General features: G+C 36.0%; 1 long non-coding RNA gene across 1 annotated transcript; it reads right to left on the bottom strand.

Moving 5' to 3' along the window:
• Positions 1–16713: 16713 nt before the first annotated feature.
• Positions 16714–23069, bottom strand: LOC122121558. The gene is made up of 3 exons (XR_006149971.1): positions 23054–23069; positions 22624–22631; positions 16714–16785 (listed from the first exon to the last, which is right to left on the bottom strand). It is a non-coding gene; the product is annotated as an uncharacterized LOC122121558 (long non-coding RNA).
• Between the last annotated feature and the right edge of the window lie 867 nt (positions 23070–23936).

Here is a 23936-nt window from a genome sequence, read left to right as displayed (position 1 = left end):
GAGCAGTGTTTCTTGGATAAATTTGGATGCTCATTATTTGGTGAATAGATATTTAGAATTGTAATATCCTCCTGAAGGAGAGATCCCTTAATTATTATGTAATGGCCTTTTATTTTTTTAAAAAAAAAACTCTTCTCACTAATTTTAAAGTCTATTTTATCTGGCATTAGTATTGCAACTCCTGCCTGTTTATGGAGGCCATTTGCTTGGTAGATTTTATTCCAGCCTTTCACTTTCAGAATATGTTTGTTTTTGTGGGCAAGGTGTGTCCATTGAAGGCAGCAGATGGAAGGATCTTACTTTTTGATCCAACTACACAATCTATGTTGCTTAATTGGAGAGTTAAGTCCATTAATATTGAGACTTGGGACTGAGAGTTGTTTGGTAGTTCCTGTCATGTTATCTGTCTTCTTGGGGGCTGTGCCAACTAGGTTATTCCTATGATTCTTGGATTCTCTGTTTGAGAACTGTTCCTTGGCCTTTATCATGTTCTTGTTGGTTTTTTATGTGTAGGGTATATTTAAGTATCTTTTGTAGGGTTGGTTTGGTGGAGATATATTGTTTCAATTTTTCTTTGTCTTTCTATTATGAAGGAGAGTTTAGCTGGGTACAGTATTCTTGGTTGATAGTTGTTTGTTTTTAGGGTGTGGCATACATCATTCCAGGCTCTTCTTGCTTCCAATGTCTCTGCTGAGAAATCTGGAGTTATTCTGATTGGTTTCCCTTTATAAGTGATTGATCTTTTCTTCCTGACAGCTTTAAGCCCCCAGCTTCTCCTTTGCTATCTTCCTCCATACTCCAAATAAATGATTTTAATTGATTTCTAACATCAATGATTTGCTTTTATTATTAAGGAGGAAAAGTATATGCAATAAACTTGTGTTTTTAAGACCTAATAGCAAAGTTATGTCAAAGTGGCAATGTCATATGTTATACTTGGAAATGTAGTCTGTAGATGAGTGTCTAGTGAGAAATATTAATAAAATGGGATATTGAATCTTACTAGGGCATTTATAGATTAGAAATTTCAATGTGAATATGAATATAGTCCTAGGCATACCATTGGTATATTGGACAGGAAGTGCTTAAAATCCCTAGTTACTTCACTCTTTTTTAAAGAGAGAAAATAGTAGCCTAAATGATGCAAGTACTTGGTTAGAAATTTAAATTCAAATTAAGGATACACTGGATACAGAATCATAAATATTCAGTACAGTGTTATGTAGTCAAATGAAACAACTGTAACATTCTAAATTTTCTCTAGTAGGCAGATGGTTACATAAATTTTAGTTAAGTTCCTGCAACCAGTATTTAATAACATGGGACTGAAATCATGCAAAGATGATTTTTTAAAAACAGACTTGCAAATGGTATTTGCAAAATGTTATCATCCCTGTTATAAATATGTACCCATATGTGGGCAATATGAAGAGTAAATATAGTAAGTTGTTATTAGCTTTTATCCTTTCAGTGTTGAAGAATGTATGCATGCTTTTTGAAAATGTCTTTCAACAACTGGCCTACAGTCTCAAATTACAGAGACAAAATATTTCCTTTATAAATACAAAATCAGAAAATAATAATTTTTTACACATCATATACTTTTTAAATCTATTTATTTTTAGTTATAATGTTGGACATTGCTTTAAGTATTTGTGGTTAGTGAGCTTCCTTCTTTTCATGAAAGTCTTAAAGGCAAATAACCTTTACTTCCCAGGTGATATATACTATGACTAACAAAAGTGATCTTTCATGTACTTTAGCAGAGAGAAACTTTACTCATCTTCCAAAGAAGAGAAGACAGTAAGTCTCCAGTATTTTACAGCTATCAGGTCACTGCAGCACATTTTTCTATCAAAGGATGCACCAAACTGTGAGAATGTGTAATCCCTGCAAATGCTTCTATAGAAGGATGCCAATAGTTCTACCCATAAAATGAGAGAAAATGAAGTTTTGTCATGAATGATGACAAGAGAAGCTCTAGGTCAATAGAATGACATTTACAGAATTTCAACTGCATGAAAAGAGGAGGCAGGGTCAATTTCTTGAAGTAGAATTCACAGTCATTTCTACTCTCATATGATGATATATACTATTTTTATGATCATACATTTCTGATTTCATAATCAGAAATCTGAAATGTGTCAGGATATATTCTAAATCTTAGGAATGCAAACTCAATAAGTACTTCTGGTCTCTTGAGAAATTTACAGTGAAGGAGATTTTATTGTACTAATGTCCCTTAAGAATTTAAAACAAGTACAGAAGAAAACAGAAAGCTATTGCAATACCTATGCTTGCTTTTGCTACTGGGGGGAAAGCAGATTTAAAACTCCATAAATACACCTGTTATTCTGGATTAGTTTCTGTTCTTTCTCCTTTGGTCTAATCTTCACAGTATCTTGGCATCTTGACACAAGCAGATTCATTTGACCAAAACAATAAGCAAGATAAAACTTAATTCAGTGTCTGGTGTGGAAAGCAGGTAATCTCTACTTCTTTGTGAATCCAATTATTGGAATGCCCATCACTTCCAGCACAAAAGCTACAAATGGGAGTGGGTTTCATGGGAGCCTTGTTGACTCAGCAATGTGCCCCCCTGAGACCTGTTCTAGGAGCATCATGGAGTTTTTCTTAATGTTCTTGCTATCATTGAAATATCTGTTTTCAAATCTTTGATATCCACGGGTAGACACAGATTGAAAATCAAGACAAAAATATACCTTTAGCGCCATACTATAAATGTAATATTTGCATACTAGTAATCAATACAAAACAATCTAGCACATATTATAAGTGAGGGTAGAGGAGAACTCTTTACTTTCATATATCATTATTTTATAAATTGATATGATTATTTGGATCAGGGCAAATTTGACAGTAAGTGTCCACATGTTAAGGTGAAACTTCCTGTTCTACCATGTCATCCCAATATGTAAGATGAAGTTATCCATCCACAAGTTATCTGACTCCCCCATCCTGATGTAAGAACTTTCTTAAAGATAGAGAACACTAGGGGTAGAATGAATTTTAACCTTTTCCCAGAATCTTTCTGTCTTTGTGTCTAGCTTGTAGAAAGAAAGTCATCATTTCAAGGAAAGGAAATCTTATCAGACTCCTGAAGGTCAGAAATTACTCAAGGGAAAGAGAAAGAATACAGTTCTGTACATTTGCTGAGGCAGGTCCCAGAGCATCACTGGGAGAGAATGTGATCATTTATGTCCACACGGGGACACAGAGCACATATGTGTGTATATCTGTATATATACATATGTACATATACATCATATACATATATACATATGGGTGTATATATATATATTTATAAATTATATGTACATAAAAGATTGGGATTTATATGCATGTATATATATGTATATATATATTTATAAAACCAAATGTAACTTGGAGTAGTGATGGCAGAAATGAAATTAAGAAAGTTTCCCTCAATGTGTTTCAGGCACCAGTCCTTGAGACTTGAGGATGTGGGCACTGGGGGTCACATAACGAAAATGAATGTAATTAGTGGTGATGCAGGTGTAAATTTGACAATGGCTGAATTGTTTCAAAGATAAAGACATTGCACCTTATCATGTTGATGTTTATTTTTAAATTCTGTATCTTGGAAATGTGGCCAATAAAAAAAATAAGCTATCAAGGAGAGTTGGCTATTTTTAGTCTCAGTTAACTGATTCCTTTCATCTCTAGGATAACTCAGGACTCCTGTAGGAGTCCTGTGCTCTTACAGGTTGCACCAAATACAGGCCCAGAGCTGGGCAATGTACTACTTAAAGCACACTGACATATCAGTGTATGTTCCTAAGAGGCATGTCTGGAAAAATAGGTGCCAGTCTAGATGATGTGGCAAATAATCAGTTATGGGATAAAGAAGTTTGCTTTAATAGCTACAGAGAAGTCAATGTGATACATTAAGGGCTAATTGCAGGGCTCATATCTATAATCTCAGGCACACAGCAGAGAGAGGTAAGGACTATCACTGTTTGATCTCAACCCTCCTAAAAAGTTATTGAGACTCAGTGTCAACAAGAGATGAGCACTTATCAGCCCATCTACAGGGAAGTTATAGTGAGGAGGAACATAGTCCAGGGAGCCAAAGCAAAACTCATGAAACTCCATGTGAAAAGTAATAAAACAATAAGATCTGGAGGTGTGGATAAAATGTTAGAATGTGTCTAGAAAACACTATGTCCTGAGTTCATTTTTAATTACCTCTGGTTGTACAAAGGAGTTGCAGTTTGTGAATACCATCCATCTTGCTCAATGTCACATTTTCACCCATTATTCCCAAACCAACCCTTCCCCCACTTCTTAATTTTGTAGGTTATGCATTGACTTCTTGACTGCATTCCCCCCTCTTCTCCTCTCTGTTCGTCTACTCCTTTCCCTTTGATCTCACCCTACCTAAAACTCACTTTACATTTTCTTAATTGTGTAGGATACTCATTGATTTTTTTTACTGCATCCTCCCTTCCCCTCTCCTTTTCACCTAACACTACCACAGAAACACACACAAACTATTGAAGTGATTTTTTTTCTCCCTCCAGATAACATAAGAATAACCATAGAATGAACCATTTTCCAAAATCTGAACTTTTATGACTTAGGTCTTTATCAGCCTTTTCCCCCCCACTTAGAAACAATGTTATAATGTTTTTGTTAAATTTGCCAGCTTATTGACCTACATTTTATGAAAAGCTTATTTTCATTTTGGCTTTTTCATGCTTATTTCTAGAGTTTCTATTCTCTTACATTAACCAAGTCTAAATAATTTCTCTGAAGTGGAATGCCTCAAGGCCAGTTGTTACAGAGGTTAGAACTATACTGGGCTTCATTTAATAGTTGGCAAAATTAGCCTTTTAAAGTACCATTTAATCTACTTTTCAATATTACTTCTCAAGAAGGTAATTAATGAGCTAACCATAATTACATATGAGTGATAAAGCATAAGGAAACTTGAAATTAAATCAGTGTTGAGATTTTGGTGCACTCTCATATATGGTATTCAGGTGTTATTGGGCTTTGAACCCACTGAGATACGTCACTACATTCTTATACCAACCCTTCCACCAGACCAGTTATGTAGCTACCTAGTAACATGTAAAGTGCATTATCCAAATTAATTTCTTAATTGGAACAATGGTATTTCTTATTATTTTCACAGTTTATAGGCTTTTGAACTGAATTCTAAAAGAGCTGGGAAAAATATATGTTTTTCTATGGTATGAAATTCCCATGACTCTGGACCTCCTACCTCTAGTATGGAGAATTTGTTCCAAAGTCTGAAAACACGTTTGAGATGCAATTACCTCATAAAAAAAAAAGCTTCTCTCCTAAACAGTACTGAATATTCCATTGAAAAGTGTCTTGCATCTCATTCTTGGAAGGACTACAGAAACATAAAGTGTTTCCATCTGAGGTATCTTAACAATGCTATTTATTATTCTTGGGTTTTTATTAATCCTTCAGTGGCTGCAATTTTAGCATTGATGAATATAGACAAATGAAGTAGAAAAAAGTTTAATAGCCTATCACCTATGGATCCTATCACCAGAGTTAACATTTATTAATGGTTTGAAATAGAAGTTATTTTGTGGTACCAAAAATGTGGTATCTATATCCAAAAAATGTGGTACTGAATCACAATGGAATTTTTCAGAGTCATTAGGAAGAACAAAATTATATCATTTGCAGGGAAATGGATGGAACTAGAACAAACCATGTTAAATGAGTAAAGTTATACTCAGAGAGCTTGTATCTCTGATATGTGGAAATTAGATCTAAACTACACTGGGACATGATAAATTATACAGTATTCTAGATACTCACACACAAAGATCAAAAGAGGATAATCTTAGGAGAGAAACAAAATGATGCAATGCCTATGTGCCTCTTTATAGTTATATAAATTATATATATCTAAATAAACTCCAAGATATGGAAACAAGAGAGCTTTCTTTTCTATAAAATTTATTATTGACAATTCTGTCTTCTTTTCTTTATGTATGGGGTATTTGCATGGAAAAAGATATGATTTTGTGTATATGACATATACACACATATATGTACAAATATATGTATACATAATATATACAGACATAAAAACACTATATTAATTTAGATTTAACCATGATCTTGTTTGTACACACTTTTTAACAAGTACAGAATATTTCAACATCCAGAGATGCTGTAAGTGATAGAATCCATTTCTCACTACTGGATGTGGAGATATTTAACTTTATTATTTTGAAAAATTCGAACTGAATATTACACATTTGCCTACACCTCTGATTCTTTTCCAAGTCTCAATTTGCCAGGCTAGTACATGAGAGTGCTATTTTTCTGTCCGCATGTAAAATAATCACACGTTTGTCAGCTTGAGGTTTGAGAACCCTGTTCTTCCACAACTCATCTAGCTCTCCTCCTTAACATTGTTTGCCACTTGACCTTCTCAACCTGAAAACCTCAAATGGAGAGCTTTCCCAAAATGAGTCTTCTTGGACTGCCATTGCCAAATCCTGAGGCTTGGGTGTTTTAAGGAGGAAACGTGTTCTTGTCAGTGCTAGGCTCCAGGAGTCATTATGAAGGAATGGTAAGAGTGGTTCCTAATGAGGCTACTCTCTGACTTGTCCAGGACTGATTGCTATCTTGCTGTGCCATCATCTCACCCTCTTCTGTGTGCTCATAGAGATGGGAGGGTCTTCCTCTCTTCTTGTAAAGACACTAAATTAACTGGATTAGGAAGCCTTTGTGGGTCATTTATTCTTCATCATAGCCTCATAGGCTTATTTCCAAAACACAGTCACAGTAAGAGTAATGATTTCCCTCTAAGATTGTTCAGCAGATCCACTTTCAGTCCAAACAACTTCCTATGTCCATCTCCCTTCGTGATTTGGCAATCTCTCTAAGAAAAGTCCAGCACCCTTGAAGGGCTCATTGAAGTAAGCCAGGCCCACAAAGGGTAATCTTCCTCTCTGTCAGTAAATTGAGATCTTAATTACTCTTGTTAAATCTATTCACTGTAGCATCTAATTAGTAAGTGTCTGAAGAGTCACAAGAAGATGTATTACATTGGATGTGAGAAGTTTGAGACCATCCTGAAATCTGGCCAAAGATGCCAGTCAAAGAACATGATATATATTGTTATATGGCATTGTGATGATGTCTCAAAACCAGGAGCAATACTAGCTGATCCTGTAAGTCATGCCCCTCGCTGGATTTAGTTTCCCTTTCCAGAAAGTGAATCTATAATCTATTCTGATTTCCTGACCTGATAAGTTTCTTCTTCCAGGAATATATGGAGGTATATGTGCATACACACACACACACACACGCACACACACACACACACACACACATATTACCAGAGCTGTTTCTGTAGTTGTCTAGTCTGTCTTTACACTCTTAATGCACTGACGGCAGTGACAATTTCCTCAAAGTTTAAAGTAGAAAAACTACACAAATGCAAAAAAAAAAAAAATACAAAACTTAATTCTCCCCTTCTAAGAAGCGCCAGGATGGTGAAATTCCCTGGGTCATTTAGATTGCTTCAGGATTATAATAAACCCTCTACTTCTTTAGATGGTAGGAGCTCTTGTCTGTGACAGGCTGTATTTCAACAGGAGATGACAGGCATTTGATGAGAGATTTTAGTATTTTTCCATGTTGCCTTTGTCATTTAATAAGCTCCTTCAAAAGTGGAGAGCACAGCATGGGGGTGCACATTCCTGTGCTGTGAATGTCTGATCTCTTTGCCTTCACACCGAATGACGACTGCTTGCCTCTGGGGGGCACCATGATGTGGTTTGCCATTCTAATTTCCCAGCATCACCTCTGATTTTTCTCTCAAGTGCTGCCACCCCACACAGTGATCACCAAAGGCATTGTCAACAGTTGCTGTTGAGTTTACACAGCACACTGCCAGTTCCTGACTTCCCAAAGCAACAGGAAAAAGAAACAAAAAAGGCGAATTTGTCTCCATTTTCATTGCTTATCAGATTGTTAGTGGTTCCTGCTAGAACAAAACTCTTCCACTTTCCGAACAAAAGAAGCCTAAACTATTCATCCCACCTAGTTCTGGAAGCTTCTTTAGGATGATAGGGCAGTTACCCAAGATTTCAACAGACCATCCTCAGTACTTACCTGTGATGGGAGAACACTGTGATTGTGTTTGGATACAATGCAGTGAATAATATGTCTGTTGATTGGTTCAGTCATTCAGTGATTGATTGAAAGTGGCACTTAATTGTTTCAAAGTCAAAATTTCTGTCTTACAACTTTCACTGCAACTCTTCGTCTCATTCATGCAAAATAGCAGGTCACAATTATAGCCACAGTGTCTTTTTAATGATAGCAACTTTTACTGTGCTTGTACCATGTGTCAGGGATTGGAATAAGCATTTCACATTGTTTCATTTACCCCTTATGAAAGCACAAGTAAATAGGGGCTATAATTCTGTTAGTTTATAGACATATAAATTGAACACAAGGATCCTGGAAATAATTATTACAAAGATAACATACCAGCCATTTTTTCTGAATCGGAGACTATTTTCTGTTGGAGCTCTCATGAAATACTGAGATTTTAATAGATTGTGCTGTTATTATTATTATTTTACCTAGAAACGCAATATGATAGGGTAGACAAAACAAAAGCTTAAAAACTAGCCCAGGCATAGTGGCTTATATCCATGGTCCTTAATACTCAAGAGGCAGAGTTGAAGATAATCACAGTACAAGACCAGCCTGGAGAAGTTAGCAAGATCTCATCTCATCACAAACAAGCCCTGTGTGGTTGGGGAACATCTGTAATTCCAGCTACATGGGGGATGTAGGTATGAAGACTGTATTCCAAGGCCAGATTTGAGAATAAAAGAATGTATATCTGACTTACCTGAAGAATAAACAAAAAGCCAGAAAGTCTGGAGGCATGACAAAAGTGGTAGCGTGCTTACCTTTCCTCTTCTTCTATATGATTGTCTCTTCCGCTTTCCTCTTTTGCTTTTAAGGACCCTTGTGAAATCCAAGTAACTTCTCAATTTAAAGGTCAGCTGATGGGCAGCCTTATTCTCATTGGCGAAGTTCCTCAGCAGTATCTACTTTAGTGTTTTATTGACTAACTAGGGAATCAGAACTGGTTGACATCAGAATTCTACTTAAAAATCATCTTGACATTTTCAAAGGTCTCTTTTGAGACAGTGGTCTGATTCATAGCATACCAAAATATTTATAATGAGAAGTAACTCATTCTGTTTTATTTATTCATTGCTATTTTTCAATCATTAGTAAGCATCTGAGATGCCCTCTTATATTTACTTACAACAAACTCAACAATAATTGAATTGTCACAATAAACTCATTCTTCTATTTATTCAGCTCTCAGTAATAACAGTGAGTAATGAATGATAGTGAGTCAGTTTTCCCAAAGTTGAAAGATAATGAATAGGAAGAATACAATTGTCTGTAAAGTGATGCCTGACTTAGCTTGTTGTATTGTTTCCAAAAGGTTTTAAAGGAAAACTTTGTCTGAATTTGAACTAAGACTATCTGGAAACTGAAACAAATTGAGTCATTGGATAAAATATTTAGCACATTCTTGCAGATATTCCTGATCTGAAATATTTCATGGGACAGAAGTTAGAAGTCTGTACATATACTTGTGTCTAATGGGAAATATTATAGAGTTACCATAAAATTATAAGGCAAAAGTTATTGTATTAAAATTTTTTATAAGGGTTCAGTTAAATGAATGGTTCAGCCTTTTGATAAATTTAGGTCAGTGTCCACAGAAAATAATACCCATTCTGATAAAGTCCATTCTGTTTTAAAATAGTCTTGATTCTGTGAATATTTTCCCCTCTGCTAAATTCTAATAAAATTTTATATGAAAAAATAGGTTTGGCCGGGTGCCGGTGGCTCACGCCTGTAATCCTAGCTACTGAGGAGGCTGAGATCTGAGGATCTCGGTTCAAAGCCAGCCCAGGCAGGAAAGTCCATGAGACTCTTTTTTTTTTTTTGTCGGTCGTGAGGCTTGAACTCTGGGCCTGGGCGCTGTCCCTCAGCTCTTCAGCTTAAGGTGAGCACTCTACCACTTGAGCTACAGCGCCACTTCCGGTTTTCTGGTGGTTTATTGGAGATAGGAGTCTCACGGTCTCTCCTGCCCGGGCGGCTTTGAACCGCGATCCTCAGATCTCAGCCTCCTGAGTAGCTAGGATTACAGGTGTGAGCCACTGGCGCCCGGCCATGAGACTCTTATCTCCAATAAACCACTAGAAAACTGGAAGTGGCACTGTGGCTCAAGCAGTAGAGCACTTGCCTTGAGCTGAAGAACGCAGGGACAGCGCCCAAGCCCAGAGTTCAAGCTTCATGACCAACCAAAAAAAAATAGGATTTATAAATCAATAAAGTGGATTACTCTCTTCAAATATTTCCAATATTGATATTCATAGTGAAGAAAGATCAGTCTCTTGAAATTATCAAAGAATTAAACCTGAGGCTGTCATTTTATCTTGATGTATACAGAAATGAACTTCTCTATGTATGTATACATGTATGTTGGGGAGGTGGAAAGGTGAAATGTGGGCTCATTCTGGATGGCGAGTACTATATGAGCCTGTATCCTGGAAGGTGGTTACTGAGGGAGCCTGTGTCCTGAATGTTGGGTGCTGTACTAACTTGTGTGTTGGATGGTAGGTACCATGTAAACCTCTGTCTTGGCTGCTGAGTAATGAGTGAGCTTCTGTCCTAGAAATAGAAGCATCAGTTGTCCATTTCTACCATGACTGGGAAACAACTTGTGGTTTAAGCTGTGGAGATTTTGCTGTTATTTATTGAGCATAGCACAGTTCCCTCTGACCCATAGTATAGCCCAACCTATTCTGATGGACACACTTATTTAATTAATTTGTATTTCACTGAACAGGTCTTCCTGCTACTGTTACACTTTACGACTGAGTTTATAGAGAGTCAGAGGTTAATGATCTGCCTACTGTCACACAACTAGTGAGCAACAGGGTCTATCCAGAATTGTGCCCTGATTTTATGTTTCCACAAGTCATCCTTCGGAGCTCCCTGGTGGACTTCAGTACAGTCCTAGACAAGGAAAAGGCAGCTTTACTATGTGAATTCTCATTCTCTCTTCTTCTTTTTTTAAATGACTCCCACTGTCCTGAAGTCAATGATTCATTTCCTTACTGATAATTTTATGATGAGAAGGACCTTTAATATCACACAGAAAGATAAAACTAATGGGAAGTAAGACAGCTTAGGATTTATTATTATTTTAACCTGTCTATATTTTTTACCTATACAGAAAGGTCTAGACTTCTGAGTACGATTTTCACCAAGTACCTTCAGAATATCATGATAATAATTTATAGCACACAAATGATTTTACCTTCACATATCATATTCTCATTTGAAGTGATACTCAAGCAGTAACCTAGCCAGGAAATTATGTGAAGTAATATATATTATATTCTAAATCATTCTTTGGCTGGGGGGGGCACATAGGCCTTTAAACTAATGGACTCACACTTACTAGGAAGGTGCTCTCCACTTTAGCTATGCTACTGTCTTTCTTTGGCTTAAGTTAGTTTTTAGTGGCCTTGGACTGTGATCCTCTTATTTTCATGAGTTGTGTACAGATGTGGCCAGCATATCAAAATTTCTTATTGAAAGAGGGTTTTCATAATCTTTCATTCCCCATACTGGTTTCAAGCTGTGCTCTTTCTCTTTTCAGCCTTTTCTTCTACAAGAATAAAGAACAAGAAATAAAATAATATGATTCATTGTATTCATATACTACTTTGTTGAATGGCAACTCTGTTGTAAAGCTTCTTAAAGCTATAAATAAAATTTAAAAAAGAAAGCAGCTATAGCAAAAAAAAGTATAAAGAAAAGAATCTCTAGGGAAATTATAACCCAACTGATCATTCATTTAACCAACATCATTGAGAACCTTTTACATGAAAGGTATTGTTCAAGAGACTAAGAATGCATACGCATTTATGAGCTTGCCTGTGCTCACAAATGATTGAACATTGTGTAATGTGCTTGGGAGAGGAAGAACATTCTTCAAGACTTGTTGAGCCATGGAAGGCTCTAGACGAATGGAGAAATGAGCTAGCCATTCCAGTATTTGTGGATCATTGCTCAGATCTGGAAAAGAAGGAAATGTAAGGAAGATATCATGTAATGGATTAAATATGGAAGCAACTGAAAGTGTCATGCTCAGGAAGGTAGACTTCGGAATTGAGATAGAATTGTTAGTAATGAGATTTGAGAATGAGATTGGCAGTATAGATGTTTAGGTTATGAAAAGATATGAATGTGATATGCTGTGCTATGAGAATGGATCCAGTCAGCTTTTACACACAGCACTGTCCTCAGGCATCAATCACATGATTTGCAGGAGCATTGAAAAGTTCAGAGAGTAAACATGAGGGGTCCGGGAACATCTGGATTTCAGAATCTCAGTTGAGGCCAAATAAGGATAGAAGCAGTGAATGTGGCGAGGAAACATAGATTGCAAATCTTCACAAGGAACTATCTGGGTTAGTTGACAAGGGGAATGAAGGAGAAAGAGTGATGAAGGGTGATTCTCTGGTGTGAGGTTCCAAAGTGACTGGAACATTGGAAATGTGAATGACACTCATATTTGTGTAAAAGTGGTCTTCACCTTGAGCTTCTGGAACTCAGGAGTTCAGTATCTGAATTTAGTGGACACAATTCAGTCTATCTCCTGGGAATGGGGAGTAGGCAGAGGGCTTGCATAGAGACAGAAGAAAATTTGGGGGAATGATGAATATTTTTTCCCTTAATATTTTCAGAGTAGGACTGCAATTGATTAGGGATAAATAGAAACTGTGGGAAGTTAATTGACATATAAGGAGATCTATGCTAAATATATCATGTTGTGAAGACATTGCTTAGTAATCAGTCCATAGAAAAATGGCAAGATTATTACTGAGAAGATTGATGTTTTAAATTATCGTTAAGTAGTTGTATAAAGAGTTTAGAATTCAACAATCAATTTATAAGTGCAATATATCTTGATTAATATTATCCTTTTATCATTCTCCTCCAACTCACCCAATACAACCAAGACTGACTGATTTTTATTTATTTATTTTTTTGGTGCAGGTCCAGATCATGGGTCTTGGGTTCTGGATGCTGTCACTGAGGTGTTTTTTTCTTTTCCCTCAAGGCTACTATTTGAACCACAGCTCCATTCCTAGCATTTTGGTGGATAGTTGAAGATAATAGTCTCTTGTATTTGTCTGCCTAAGTTGGCTTTGAACCACAGTCCTCAGATCTCAGCCTCCTGAGTAGTGAAGATGACAGGTTTGAGTGACCAGCTAAGACTGATTATTCTCTAGCTGACAATTTGGGTACAAGACATAAAACAGAGGAAAGAAGAGAGGAACAATCATTTCTAGACAGCATTTGCTTCTCAGATTATTTAAGGGGCAGGGTTTATTTTCTATTACTTACTGTGTATTATCTTGGTCTCTCATTGTTCTTTGTGGGAGTATACACTGTATGTGTCCAACACTAGATGGTATTGTACTCCTTCAGTTCAACTGGACTCTGGAAGAAGGGGCCTTTCTGTTTGTGTGTAATCTGTGAGCTGAACATACTTTAAATGTGAGATCAGTAAGTCTTAGGAAAAACAAATGCTTTTTTATGTGTGAAATATGGTTTTAGGAGCTATGAATCAAACTTGTTTCTCAATTTTAAATTTCAGTGCAAGTGTTCATGATGACCATGGTATGTATCCCTAAATATGGACATAGTTATTTGAATGTCGTCAATAAAATATCCTTCAGAATATAATAAAAATAGGGGAAATTACGAGAGAAATTATATTGTCTTTAAGACACTGCTGTAGCTGCTTATCAATCTTTCTTCAGTACCTTGGATTAATTTAATACTATGGATCAAATTTTTATCTTAAAATAGTCTAATTGGCTCTTCAATCACAATGAATATCTGAAATTTAAACTGAATGCTGACATTTGAATGTAAGACTGACAACAATTTTTATTATTGGACTGGATATTATCAGTGATATCACTTGCAATTGCATGCTCATGGAGGCTTAATGACAGCAAAAGGATGAATCTGTAGTAAGGATAATTTGGCTCATGTGTTCCTTTTATTTGGAAAACGCCTCTCTTACATTTCCATTTCAGAAAATATTTCAAGTGATTCATGTTGCAGCCAATGTCACAGTTACTTTTATAACTATATATGCTCTCTATAAACAGACCAATGTTTTAGAGTGGAGGGCATATTTCTCACTTTGACTCTGCATTTTTTCAAAGCAAGGTAAGGAGTAATCCTTTAATAAACTTTCTGTTCTTTCAGAGCATTTTCATTACCATAAATTGGTAATACAAGAGGGCTTCATTGTGGTATATCCACACATTTATAGAGCATCCAATGTCAGTGGGTACCAGAGGGAGTGGGGAGGACTAATGGAGAGGTTGAAAGAGAGTGAATATGGTGGAAATATTTCATATGCATGTATGAGTATAGCTTAATGAATCTCATCCAAATTGCTTTAAGAAGAGGGGAACAGAGAAAGAGGGCAAATGATAAAGGGAGTACATTTGATTAGGGTAAATTGTATGCATGCATGGAAAAAATACTTGTCAACTGACATTATTTATTTATTTTTGTCGGTCTTTGGGCTTGAACTCTGGGCTTGGGCACTGTCCCTGAGCTCTTCAGCTTGAGGCGAATGCTCTACTGTTTAAGTCACAGCACCACTTCTGGTTTTCTAGTGGTTTATTGGAGATGAGTACCATGGACTTTCCTACCTGAGCTGGCTTTGAACCATGATCCTCAGATCTCAGCTGCCTGAGTAGCTAGGATTATAGGCATGAAACACTGGTTCACTGCTGTTGAGCAGATTTTTCTCAAAGGTAATTAAAAGTTGTTATTTCCCAAGTGTTTCCAGAACAACCTATAGGATAGAGAGGGAACTAATTAGGCTTTAGGTCTAAATTAGTTCAGGCAGCTAAAATTTGAGAGGAAAGGGGAGCACCTCCACCATGTTTAATACGCATATGTACATGAGATAATTGTTCTTATTTCCTGAGACAATTCAAGGAGAGAGGGGTAAAGAAGGAGATGCTGTGAGAACCAGGACTGAGCTGTGAGGACAAGTATGAGTTTCTATGAACACTTCAGGAATGCATTATGCAACATAACTAAAATGCACTCATCACTTTCCTGAGAACTAGAGAAAAAATAGTTTCAGATTTGCATACCAGAATTTTGCTTATACTATTCAAAGTCATCTCTCTTGAAAGATAGTCACAGATGGTAAATAAATAGGGTAACTGGATATGGCAATTGGGCTAGAGGCTACCAATCTTTGATTATTAAAATACAAATTATGTGTAATTAAATTAGGTGTGATTATATGCCATTAAAAATAAACATTTGTGATATTTACCAGGTCATATATAAAAGGTCAGATTTAAATATGTTCAGAGATGCTGAAGTTTTAGTAGGAAACTGACTAAATTTGAATCTAAATAGCATGTTTTATATTTATTTCAGCTCCAAAAAAACCTATGAAGTTTGTGGAGCTCAAAAAATTAAACCCATCAAAAACAAACCCTCAGAAAAACAACGATCCAATTAAAAAATGGCCTAAAGACTTAAAGAAAGACTTCTCAGAAGAAGGAATAAGAATTGCCAATAGACAAAGAAGAAATGTTCAACATTTCTAGCCATAAAAGAAATGCAAATCAAAACAGCATTAAGATTCTACCTCACCCCAGTTAGAATGGCCATTGTCAAGAAAACTAACAATAAAAGATGCTAGCAGGGATGTGACCAAAAGGGAACACTTCTACACCATTATGGGGACTGTAACTTATTCAACCACTCTGGAAAGCACTATGGGAGTTGCTCAAAACACTAAACATGCAGCTTCCCTATAGGCTATTCTACGCCTGGGCATTTATCCAATTGACCACAAATTAGGCCACACTAAAGCCACCAGCACAACCATATTCACTGAAGTTTTGTTTACCATAGCCAAGATATGTAATCTAACCATCTGCCCCTCAATGGATGAATGAATTGAGAAAATGTGGTATATAGACACAGTACAATTCAATGCTTTTATCAGAAAGAATGACATTGCCCCATTTGTAAGGACATGGAAAGACTTGGGAAAAATGATATTAAGCAAAGTAAGCCAGATAGAAAGAAACATAGGTTGCAGGGATTTCCCTCATTTGTAACCATTAGAAAGAATTTATAAGTAAACACATTGGATGGTTAAAGACAAAAAAATGCACTTAGACATGATTAATTGTTTAGGACTCTAAACATTCACACGGGAGACAAAAAAAGAATATTCACAGGAGAGGATCACAAAGGCTCAATAGCTATGTGTACACGATCATATAAAATGATGTTTATCAAAATGAACTTCAAAAGTAGAAATAAGATTTTTTTGTTATTTTTGTTTTTTGTTTTATTGTAACGATATTTTCTCCTTTGTCACTGTTTTTGATTTGTGTACTTTTTGTTTTGTATGTAAGTTTATCTGTTTTGGGGAGGTTAAGAGAGAGCACAAAAATGGTGGGACAAAGAGTGAACAAATGCAGCAGTGATACTACCTAGGCACTGTGTTGAAAACAAACTATACAACTTGTGCAGGAGGAGTATGGGTGGGGAAAAACTGGTACAAAATGAGGGAAGAGGTGACACTGTTCAAAGAGAAATGTACTCATTACTTGACTTATGTAATCACCTTTCCAATAAAAATTAATTAAATATGGTAAAAAAATTGAAGAATAACAGGAGTGGATCTGATTTAAAAAATAAACTGAAATTTGAAGCTTTTAAAAATTACTCCAAAGTGGGTTAATTTCCTCTTCTCTGAATCTCAACCCACACCTGCACTGCAGCAGCATGCATTATTCTCTGACACTTCACACATACTCTCCTTTCACGAAGATTTAAACTCCTTGAAATCAGGGGTTACTTATTATTCATCATTGTTTCAACACGTTGACAAAATTTAATATTACAATATTCTATGTGATCCAAATGCATGTAATTATGTTTTAACATCCATTGAAGATTGCATAATAGCAAAAGCTATAAATTTAGCAATGCTTTCAATGAACTGCATACCTAATTAGATATAATATCTGAAATAATAGAAAACAGAGAGGAACAATTATCTGGGAGAAAGCACTAACACATTTTATAGATAATATTTGATCTAATTTTGTTTATGCATAATTTGCAAAATCTGTAAAATGACACAATTTCTCTGTTAATTTTAAATGCAGTTTTTTTTTTTTTAATAAATATACTGGTAAAGATAAAAATTCCTTTTGTAAGCCAGGCACTGTTGGCTCACACCAGTAATCCTAGCTACTCAGGAGGCTGAGATCTGAGGATCTCAGTTCAAAGCCAGCCAGGGCAGGAAAGTCCATGAGACTCTTATCTCCAATAAACCACCAGAAAACCAGAAGTGGTACTGTGGCTCAAGTGGTAGAGTGTTCGCCTTGAGCTGAAGAGCACAGGGACAGTGCCCAAGCCCGAGTTCAAGCACCACAACCGACCAAAAAATAAAAAAAAATTCTTTTTGCAGCAAAATTTCCTACAATATTTCTATCTGGAGTGTGACATCATGAATATTTCTGTTATTAGGGATCCAACAAAAAAGAATTGTTAACAGATAAGGTAAATACAGGCACAAGTTTGGTTTTGCTTGTTTGTTTTGGTCTTAGGACATGGCAGCTCCTTTCAATTATAAAAAAGTAATAATAGTAATAATAAAAGTAGTAACAATAATAATATAGGTGCCACATAACAGTATGCAGATGCCTTAGCTATCTCATTAAAACAAGAGCATAGTGAATACTGAAACATTAGAAAAACACAGACCCACATGCGAATGTCACAAGTCATGGCTCAATTTCAAGCAGATCCAACAAGCAATACAGTATCCAGTCCTATAGCTGAACACTATGCAGAGTTGTAGAATAGCATTCAATAAAATCATTCATCCACTCCTGGATTGTTAAGAGTGGACACTTTTAATCTACAGTTGTAACAATTGTAGAAAATGCTCAGTGAGTCTGTCAAGCACTGCTTCTCCCTCATCCTGAGTGGGAATAACTCAGGGTAAGTACGGTACTCTGGGACTCAGTGAGGCTTGTCAAGGAGTAATGTCTTCCAAGTCCTGAGTAGACTAGAATAGTCCTGACAGGAGCAAGGCCTCCAGAAGCAGGAGTTGTGGCTTCAGTTGAAGTTCTCCTTACAGCTGAAGTAGAGTTTCCTCAGGCATCCATGGATTGTTCAAAGAAGTCCAATTTGACAGCTGATCAACAAAAGAATTACTGCTTAGTTGTCAGCTTTCTGCCCAAGGCAGCCAGACACAAGGGAAGGATCTGTTAAATAGGTAAATTGGCCTAGCCTTCAATGGCTTAGCTTATTTAAGGAAAAGGATATAACTAATGGTACTTCCAACAAAGTCCTATCATTAAACTTAACAGTGTTTAATAATGTCTAAGCCTTAGTCAAATACCTTCAGGTAGAGTTAGGCTATTCTTATCAACATGAGGATTGGATATGGACAGTGGTTCAAATGTTAAGATAATTTCAGTTCATTTCAGGTACTGCTTCTGTTTTTTTTATCTAAATAAGTAATTCATCTACTCAAAGAAGATAAAAATTTGAATGTGAAATGGGTAAGATAAGCCAATATTAATTTGACATAAATTCATTGTAATCTATATTTCTGTTAATTTTTTCTCAGAAAATTAAGCATTTTCATCTTGAAAGTCCAATTTCAAACATGTGCTTTATAAAAAAAATTCAATTTTATTTTATTTTGTCGGTCATGGGGCTTCAACTCTGGGTCTGGGCACGGTCCCCAAGCTCTTTAGCTCAAGGCACAAACCAGCAGCACCCAGCAAAATTTTCAACTTTAAAATAGAAAATACAAGGAAGGATGAATAAATTCATAAGTTATCCTCATGTGTAAAATAAACTAATGTTTAATTTATTGGATTTATAAGACTTACTGAAGAGCTTCTACATTTAGGGTGAAGGGAAGTACTGAGATTTGAACTCACATCTTCATGCTTGCTAGGCAGGTCTTCTATTACTGAATGATGCTTCCAACCCTTTTTTGCACTGATTATTATTAATGTGGCAAAGCAAGGAGTTTAGTAGAAGAAAGATAGAGAAAGTGTGTGCCATTAAGAGAAACCCAGAACTCTAGCTAGATGGTTAAAAACAAAGCTAAAGTAGGGAAGAAGGACCCATTTCCTGTTTCTAGGAAGGAAATGGGAGTTAAAGTTTGCATTTGTTTTTCAGAGCTGAGGACCCAAATGCATTGCTTATTCTTATGAAAATGACTCTTGCTTTTTGTCTTGGCTTATTTGGACCACAATATTTTTATTGCTATTTTCTGCCTATGTTAGTTAGCTGGCTGACAAGCCAGATCTTCATGTCCAACCTTTTCTGTGGAGATAATGTCTCATGAAATCTTTGTCTTGCTCACAGCTGGTCTCCTAATCTCTACCTCCTGACTAGCTAGGATTACAGACATGAGGCACTGGTGTTCAGCAGTATTTTATAGCTTAACAAATACAGTAGAAGTAAATTTTCATACACATGCTCAAAATATCCCATTTATACATCCACGGTGTGTATGTATATGTGTTCAGACTCAGCACATGAAAATAGTGCAATGATGTTTCATGATAATTTTGCATAAGTAGTTAGTGTTCCAAGTTGAGTAGCCACAAAATAGCAATATTTGTGTTGGCTTACTGATTTAGTCTTCTTAGTCTTATATTTGTAAAACCTATGATGAGATATACGAACTATTTGTAGGCATTTACATCATCCCCCACATTTTCTAATGAAAGCCATAAAGAACAAGTAACCTGACTGAGTATAGACGAATACCCAACTTCATCAGAAACTCAATATGGATCATATAGGGAAGGTTATTCATTAAAATAAGTTTAAATTTTCTCACATTGTGAACAACAAATTGTGGAAGTCACTTTCTCCTTCATCTCACCTTCAGCAGTTCATATACACGGAGAAATATCATAATGAATCTGCACACATACAAAAGCATGAAGTATTAGTGTCCTAATACATTTATCTTTAAAATAGATTTGTAAAACACTACACAAAGGAAAAGGCACTGCATAGTTCCACGAATAAATGTGATAGATAGCAGTTGTTTGACTCCCCAGAGATAGGAGAAGTTTGAGTCATCCATCAACAAGTGTTTATTGAGCATCCAGTGTTCCTTTACAAATGTAAGAAAGAAAAGTCAATAATATCACCTAGCCCACTCCTATTGCACAAGAAAAAATGTTCTAAAGACACTTTTGTTACACAGACTTTTAACAAGGAAATTCTTTTTTTTCAAAACATCAGTTATACTTCAAAATGTTCTAAAGCGAACATACATTTTAATGATTTCTGTGAAAACAAATTATGCAAATCCCATGAATATTGTTCTTTAAATAAGACAAATAAGTTTAAAGTGATTAGTGAATGTTAAATGCGACTCTAGAAATGATAAATGGATAGAGTTGTACAGATGTATGTCAAGAGTATTGTACAATGGGAGCAGTTTAGCAACTGAGTTTTTGTTATATTGATTTTTAATATATATTTTTTATTGTAAAGATACTGTACGGAGGGGTTACAGGTACATGAGTAAGGTAATGAGTACATTTCCTATTGAACATTGTTACCCCCGCCTTTGGTTTTTCTCTACCATCCCTTCCCTACTCACCTACTAAACTACTCCCTCCCCCTACCTCCTCCCCTTGCCTCCTGAAGTTATAAAGTTCATTTCCAACGTGGTGTCTTGTACATGTCATTGTTACAATGGGTCAACTGATTTCTCTATTTCAGCATATTGTTATTTCCTTTCCTCTCCCCAAATTAGAAAAATGTATATACAAGATTCAGGACACTGGAATCAAATACATTGAACACAGGAGTTATTCCATGGAGTAAGAACATACAAAAGAAACAAAAAATGTCACATAGGACATTGTAAGTACATTACAAACAACATCAAGAAAGATGAAACCTCTTGTGTCCCTATCCTGGGATTCATTTTGCTTAGCATCATCTTATATGGTCATATGTGCATAGCTTTTGACCTTTTCTACTTGCCTGGTAAGAGTATCCTAGATATATACTAGTTATTGCAAATAAGGGAAAACATGGGACCTATGTTTCTTTGGGGATGGCTTACTTCACTTAATACATTTTTTTTCAAGTCTTTCCATTTCCTAACAAATGGGGCAATGTCATTCTTTCTGATGGAGGCATAGAATTTCATTGTGTGTGTGTGTGTGTGTGTATCACATTTTCTTGATCCATTCATCTACTGAGGTGCATCTGGGTTAGTTCTATATCTTAGCTATAGTGAATAATGCTGCAATAAACATTGTTGTGCTGGTGGCTTTAATATGGCTTTCTCCTTGTTTGTTTTCATTGGGGGAAATGCCCAAAAGTGGGCTGCTGGGTCATAGGGGGGGGGTCTATGTGTAATCTTTTGAGGAACCTCCATACTGCTTTCCAAAGCGGTTGAACAAGTTTACAATCGCACCAACAATGCTGTAGGGTTCCCTTTTGGCCATATTCCCACCAGCATCTGTTGTTATTGGATTTGTTGATTATATTCTAACTGGGGTGAGGTGGAATCTCAGCAAGATCAATAGAAAGCCCATTGACTGGGAGAAGATCTTCACTAGCCATAGAACAGACAAGGGCCTCATATCTAAAATATACTTAGAACTCAAAAAATTAAATCCCCCAACAACAAATCCTCAAAGAAACAACTGCCCGAGTAATAAGTGGGCTAAAGACTTAAAGAGAGACTTCTCTGAAGAAGATTAAGAATGGCCAATACACATGAAGAAATGCTCAACTTTTCTAGCCATAAAAGAAATGCAAATCAAAACAACCTTGAGATGCCACCTCACCCCATTAGAATGACTATAATCAAGAACTCTAATAACAACAGATGCTGGAGGGGATGATGTGGACAGAAGGGAACCTTATTGCATTGTTGGTGGGAGTGTAAACTTGTTCAACCACTCTGGAAAGCAGCATGGAGGTTCCTCAAAAGACTCCACATAGAGCTCCCCTATGACCCAGCAATCCCTCCGGGGCATTTACCCAAATGAAAACAAACAAGGAGAAAGCCATACTAAAGCTACTAGCACAACTATGTTTATTGCAGCATTGTTCACTATAGCTAAGATATGGAACTAACCCAGATGCCCCTCAGTAGATGAATGGATGAAGAAAATGTGATATATATATATGTATATATTTGTACACACACACACACACACACACACACACACACACACACCATGGAATTCTATGTCTCCATCAGAAAGAATGACACAACCCCATTTGTTAGGAAATGGAAAGGCTTGGAAAAAAATTATATTAAATGAAGTAAGCCAGACTCAAAGAAACATAGGTCCCATAGTTTCCCTTACCTGCAATAACTGGTATATGTCTAAAACAAGCAGAAAAGGTCAAAAGCTATGTACATTTGACCATATAACCTGATGCTAAGTGAAATGACCCCCAAGATAGGGACACAAGAGATTTTATCTTTTTAATGTACTTATAATGCACTATGTGATTTTTTTTGTTTCTTTTGTATGTTCTTCCCTCACGGTACAATCCCTGTTGTCACTGTATTTGATTCTGGTGTCCTGAATCTTGTATATACATTTTTCTAATTTGGGGAGGGGAAGGGAATTAACATAATGCTGAAATAAAGATACAGGATAACCCATTGTAACAATGAGATGTATAAGACACTATGTCGAAAACGAACTTTACAACTTTGCTGGGGTGAGGAGGATCTTGGGAGGGGTAGGAGGAGTTGGGGAGGTGGGGAGGAAAGGGATGGTAGGGAAAAAAGAAAGGAGGGGGTAACAATATTATATAGGAAATGGAATCATTACCTTGCTCATGTAACTGTAACTCCTCTGTACAGTATCTTTACAATAAAAAATACATATTAAAAAATTATAGTACAGCTGGGAGCTGGGTCTCATGCCTGTAATCCTAGCTACTCTGAAGGCTGAGTGAGATCTGAGGATCATGGTTGAAAGCCAGCCAGGGCAGGAAAGTCCATGAGACTCTTATTTCCAATTAACTACTCGAAAACTGGCAGTAGCACTGTGGCTCAACTGGTAGAGCACTAGCCTTGAGCTGAAGAACTCAGGTACAGAGTCCAGGCCCAAAGTTCAAGCGCCATGACCGACAAAAAAAATTGTAGCGCATAGCATAGAATATTTCTATTTCAAAAGAAATAGAATGACAAGAATCTGACTCATAAAAGGTTTAATGTACTTCTATACTGAAAAACAACAAGATTATAGATTACTATATCCTGAATTGAAATCTTCACATTTGAATTTACTGCCCTTTCTACTATTTAACATAAGACATAAATATATTATGAATAATAACGCTATAGTCTGAAATCACTGTATGTTTTTATTTTTATTTATTATACATAATAAATTCTCTATATAAAATAAAATATATAGAATAAATACATTCTATATAATATATATATACACATTTATTTATCTATCTTACGGCATGCACAAGTCAGACTAAAAATAAACTGCACAGGTTAAGTAAGATCTGTGTAGGTTACTTTTAGTCTTGTCCCATATACTTTCTTTAAAAATTTGAAATCCTGCAAGTAATAGATTTATTTATAGTTATACCCATTATAGCGTATTAATAAAGAAATCCATAATTAATACTGATTCATACTTATAGTGAAACAAAGTTTTCCACATAAGCTTATTCCACGTAAGTGTTTCTTCTGAGGGAGTGGGGGTTGA

Source organism: Dipodomys spectabilis, unplaced genomic scaffold (genome assembly GCF_019054845.1).
Source record: "Dipodomys spectabilis isolate Male_0828 unplaced genomic scaffold, ASM1905484v1 ptg000006l, whole genome shotgun sequence".
NCBI lineage: Eukaryota > Metazoa > Chordata > Mammalia > Rodentia > Heteromyidae > Dipodomys > Dipodomys spectabilis.
Note: the sequence above shows the minus strand (reverse complement) of the source record. Positions and strands in the feature narration are given on the sequence as shown.